The sequence below is a fragment of the Mus caroli genome, unplaced genomic scaffold, assembly GCF_978045245.1.
Source record: "Mus caroli unplaced genomic scaffold, Mus_caroli_1 scaffold_1, whole genome shotgun sequence".
NCBI lineage: Eukaryota > Metazoa > Chordata > Mammalia > Rodentia > Muridae > Mus > Mus caroli.
Genome location: NW_028227256.1, coordinates 159,198,171 through 159,204,170, shown reverse-complemented (window position 1 = coordinate 159,204,170; position 6,000 = coordinate 159,198,171).

The window sequence follows — 6,000 nt, the reverse complement described above, 5'->3', positions numbered from 1 at the left end:
TTATTGGAAATACAAATATGTAATGTTATTTTCTTTTATAGAGTCATTTTCTGGATTTAGTATCAGATAGTGCAGACCTCATAAAATCAGTTAATGAATGTTTCCACCTCATAAAATTGGTTTATGAGTATGTCTACCTCATAAAATCAGTTTATGAGTATTTCTTCTCTGTATTGTTCTTAGAAATTTGTCAATAATTGGTATTACTTGCTGAAATGGTATAATTCACTCACTAAAGCAATCAAATTTGGTGCTTTTTAATGGAATTTTTATTATTGATTCAGTGTCTTTATGCATGATTCCTCCATTCACATTTTCTATTTTTCATGTGTATTTCTAAAAATTCATATTTTTTAAAGTTTACAGTTTGATCTGTTAGTTTTTATAGCAATCTTTTGTAATTCTTTCCATTTCAGTGGTAAAATCTCTAACACATCTATATATCCATTTCTACTTCTGATTTTGAGCCTTCCTTCTTTTTTCTAAATATTTGTTTATTTTGTAGTTTCAAAGGAATATCTGTATTTACTGATATATTCAGAATATTCTAGTTCTTTGTTTCTGCTCTGCCTTTTATTATTTTCTTTTATTGAGTATAAATTTGCTTTGTTCATTTTTGGGCTTCTTGATTGTACTTCGAGTTGTTTACTTGAGGTCTTCCTATCTAATGTGAAATTATCATTGAAAACTGTTGAGGTTCAGGGATTGTTTCACAGAGCACACAGACACCAATCTCAGTCATACAGGGGTAGTTTATTGAACATACACCCCAGGACTGGTCAACCAAGGCCACGTTCCAGATTTGGGAACTGAACCATGACCCAGAGTTAAGATCCCACAGGGTTTTTAAGCCCAAAATCCACAATCATCTGTGCCAAGTTATATCACCCATCAGGATTTACAGGTAGGGGGTTTCCTTAGTAACATGTCTTTGTTGTATATTTATCCTGCTCCTATTGGTTGAGGTTTTCAACTGTGGCAGGGAACTTGTCTTATCTAATATTCATGTCCTAACTTGTCCACCAGGATGGGACTAGTCTAAAATTCACATCTTATCTTGCCAACCATGATGTCAGTTACCCATGTACATGTCTCCTTCTGCCAAGTAAGATGTCAGTGTCCAGGGAGGTCTCAGGAACTTTACTGAACTAATGGAAGTCTTTTTTTTTCAATCTTTTCATATGTTTATTAGGACCCCCGCATTTGTTCTTCCCCAAATACATTTTTTTATTGGGTATTTTCTTTATTTACATTTCAAATGCAATCCCCTTTCCTAGTTTCCCCTCTGAAAAACCCCTATCTCTTCCCCCTGCTCACCAACCCACTCACTCCCACTTCCTGGCCTTGGCATTCCCCTACTCTGGGGCATAGAGCCTTCACAGGACCAAGGGTCTCTCCTCCTATTGATGACCGACGAGGCCATCCTCTGCTGCATATGTAGCTAGAGCCATGAGTCCCACCATATGTTTTCTTTGGTTGGTGGTTTAGGCGCAGGAAGCTGACTTCCATTGTGATTGTTTTCCAGCGGCATAGAACATAACAGAATAGGCAACAACCATGGCATTAGAAAGTTTCCTGGCAACAGCAGAAACATATGAGAAAGTTTCCTTATAATGGCAGTTTATCAAGGTAACATTTAGCTAGGCCTTAACAAAACCTTGCTTTATAGAAGTACTCTTTCTCCCTTTGTTTTTTTTTTTGTCATGTTCACATCTAAAGAAACATTTTTTGATGTCTCTTTTTAAATTTATCCTTCAAAGATCAAGATAGGCCACTTGAGACAATATCAACAACTCTTGTTTTCCAGTTTAATCAGCCAGGCTATCTCTTTATTGGTGAGTTGAGGCATTTACCTTTAAGATTATTATTGAGAGACATTTAGTAATTTTTATAACTTTTATAACTTTTTATTTTCTGGCTGATTGGATTATTATTTTCCCTACTGGTATCAGGGATTGCTGTTTATTGTGTAAGGTATGATGGATTCCTTCCTAGCTCTTTGTTCATCCATCCCATTCATGAAATGTATTCTGTCCTATGTCCTCACCATGGAAACTGTCTTTCTTCCCTCTCTTTTCCTGGGTTTTCAGGTTGCTGATGAGAGACATGATGTCATTTTAATATGTTTTCCTTTGTATATGAGTTAGCACCTTTTTCTTAATAGATTTTTATTTTGGTCTCATATATATATTTGTACCTTGGACATCATATGCTATGCAAGGTTCTTGCTGGTCATGACCATTTAGAGGTTCTAAATGCCGTTAGTGTCTGTCCATTTCTTCCTCTGGGTTTGGAGTATCTAGATTTCATATCACTAAATAGATCCTTAATACCTTTACGTTTTCATCTCATTTTCCCTTCCAGCCCATGGATTCGCAGGCTTAGTTTCCTGATTTTATTCTAGAGATTGAATGTATGGCTATGGTTTGTTCTTTCTTCCTTCCTTTCTTTCTTCCTTCCTTCCTTCCTTTCTTTCTTTCTTTCTTTCTTTCTTTCTTTCTTTCTTTCTTTCTTTCTTTCTTTCTTTCTTTCTTTCTTTCTTTCTTCCTCTCTCTCTCTTTCTTTCTTTTCTTCCTTCCTTCCTTTCTTACTTCCTTTATTCATGTTTGAATATAGTATGTGTTGACCAATGACCTCCATCATTGGTACTTTTCTTCTGTTCAGTTGCTCTCTTGGTCATACTTTCTACTGTGTACTCTATTTTATTCATGGGTTTTCACTTCCAAGCTTTTTTTTTTTCAAAATTCTAATGTCCTTACAGAATTTTTTCATGCTGTTAATTATTTTTGATCATTACTCCTTATTTTTTTAATCCATTTACTGATTGTTTTTCCTCTCTGGGTCTGGTTTTCTTGGTTGGATTGTGAATGGAATCCATCTACTAGTTTTCAGAGTCTTTTAAGCCATCTATAATTTTTACCAGTAAACTTTTAAAATCTTCAACCAACATTTTACCAATGTCAATATTCTTTTATTCTATAGTTGAGGTCTTACAATCTTTTGGAAGACTCAAGTTGCCTTGATTTTCCACATTGCTTGTTTTCTGTGTTGCAATGTGTGCATCTACTGGTTGAGATAGATTCACTAGTTTTATTTAGGAATATTGTTGGAAAGCCTACTTCTTGAGGCCTCAATCCCCAATACCACTCAGAACAGAAAAACAAATGAACTGCTCAAATAGCTTTTCAGTGAGGCTTCTGATCCCCTTCTTACAGCAGGGCTGTGTCCTTTTGGTTTACTTCTTTTTCTCCACACTTTTCAGATACCTTTGTGGATTTCTGTGTTAGTGTGTGTTTGTGTGTGTGTGTGTGTGTGTGTGTGTGCATGTTCATATATATATATATATATATGTGTGAATACATGTAGAAGCCAAGGAACAGCTTCATGTGACATTCTCAGGAATGATTGAATGAACAGGAACAAAGTGATTTATTCCCCTTGCCAGTTCTTATGAGAGTTCTTGCTTCTTGAATGGAAAATTGATTATCTTCTAGTGGAAGATGATGACTTCAGAACTTTCTATTTTGTTTGCTTCAGTGATGAAAACATCTGATTCATTAATTTTCATGCTCTGAAGTTATTTACTGCATGGGAGAACTTCCTCTTTTCACAGGAATTCAGAGCATAAAACACTCAACAGAACTTATTTCCAATGTCTTTGACATAGTCTTCCCATGGTTCTGCAGTACAGTTCCACAGACTGGGGGTTATTGGAAACAGAATTTTATTTCTAACAATTTGGGGGGTGGGAGACCCTACCCTAAAGACTGTCAGGGCTAACTTACTACAGAGTCTTCCTGTTCTGCGGTGGAAAGTACATACTCAAAGAATGAAAAGCAATTACTGTATGTGCACACACTGCACACACTGCGCACACTGCAAAACTAGGGATTAACTTAGAACGCTTCTAAGTCTGACTCCAAGACCTCAGCATACTCCTGCATTTGAGTCAAGACAAACCATATGAAACTTGCCTAAAGATAAAGCCCTGCACTTGGGTTGAATAACATGATTATGTGTGAATAACATAAAGATGACCCAAAGAAGGGGCAGGGACACAACGCTTTAGCTGATGAACTGGAATAGCTAGCTACCCACAGCATTTAAGGCCATTCTAGGCGCTGTGGAAGAGTAGTGCTTGCATGAGGAGCAAATGGCGTCTCCCTGGATCCATTACAAATGAAGCCTATTCTGGAGTGCTGCATTTTAGTTTCAGTGGAACAACTGGACTGAGAGCAGGGTGGGACAGGTGATTACAATCACATTTACATACCATTGTAGTCCACACATCTTAGATGTACTCATGGATACTGATTATGGTTTCCATGGTTATCCTATGATATAAATTCTATGTCTGGAAGAGAACAGTTGAGAGTTACTGAGCTCACCTGAAAAACCACATTCACACAAAAAACATGTAGATGAACAAATGTAACAGACTCAGTCATCATTGCCCAACTGGAAGCAGCCAAGATAACTTTATTAGGGATTGAATAAGAAAAATTGGCACATTCCTACTATTGTTAAGATCTAATGTTTGTGTTGTCTCGAATTTCATCTTAAAATTCTAACATAACCAAGTGAGAAACCTGGAGTATTTGAGAAGTATATTGATTAGTTAACAATTAGTTCATGAGTTAGGGTCAATTGACACAACTTGAGAAGGGAGCCTTAATTAGGTATCGCTTATATCAGATTATTCTACAGGCATGTCTATGGGGGATTGTCTTGATGGTTAACTAACCCAGCTCACTATTGGTATCATTATTCCATTGACAGAGATTTTAAGACTGTGGAAGTGTGAGAGAGTGGAAGACGCTGTCTGGAAGCAAGCAGGTAGCATGGGGTGCATCTCTCTGCACTTACCTACCTTGAAATGAAATGAGAATCACAAGCATTTGTTTGGAAAAATAATATGTGGGAAAAACTATGTGTGTGGATTTACAGACAGGAAAACAAAACAAAATAAACAAACAGCAAGCTGCCTGAGTTCCTGCCTTGACTTCCCCCAAATAAAGGACCATAGCCAAATAAACTTTTCCCTCCCCTGAGGGAATAATTAATTAAATTTGGTCAAGGAGTATTATTACAGCAACAGAAATGAAACTAGAATAGGCTACTCTCTTATGAAAATGAAAAATTATGAATAGAATTAATGTTGTTACAAACAGGCCCAAGATTTCAACTACAAAGAACTATAGGCAACCAAGGAAGGCTGAAAATAAGAGAAATAGTCTTTCCTATGAACGAACCTTCCAATTGGTTTTCCAAAACCAAGTGGTCAGCTCTAAATCCATATACATACAAGCAACATATGGACTAAGCAGGTTGTATTATTAACAACTAAAGAAAATATTAAAAGCCATGAAATTGGGAAAAGGGGCATGGGTTGAGAAGGTAGATGGACTTGGGGGACAAAAGGAAAGGAGGAAGATTCTATAATTATATTTTAATTTCAAAACTATATGTCTCAAGAAAGAGGCCCAAACAAGTACCTTACCACTTTTACCACATGAGTTTACAGCAGAAATGACCATCTAGGAAGCACATTGAAACAAATATGTTTTGGTTTAGACTTGCTCACTCCTAGAACTGTGAAAAAATAAATTTAATTTGTTCATTAAAAAAATTACTATAATATTTCTTTTATAGAGATCAGTGCCAAAACTGAGGGGCACTAACCAAGCTTGGTTAGTCAATGGCAAAGACAGATCACTAGCTTCTTGGCATCACTTTTGTGATTTCTTCTGTGCTGTTCAGTAGAGAGAAGAAAATGCTGGGGGGATTTTTATCACCCGTCACACATTAGATGGTTATTGTATGAGAAAGGATTACTTTGAAGATGACTGGAATTATCAAAGGCTATATAAAACAAATCAGTAGGAATAAAAAAGGAAACTGCACTTCCTAAAAGAGCTCTGATTTTCCTAGAAGCTCAAAAGAACAAGAATCTGTGCAAAGGTTTTTCCTTTCCTCTCGTCTTTTGCATAAACTTCTCTG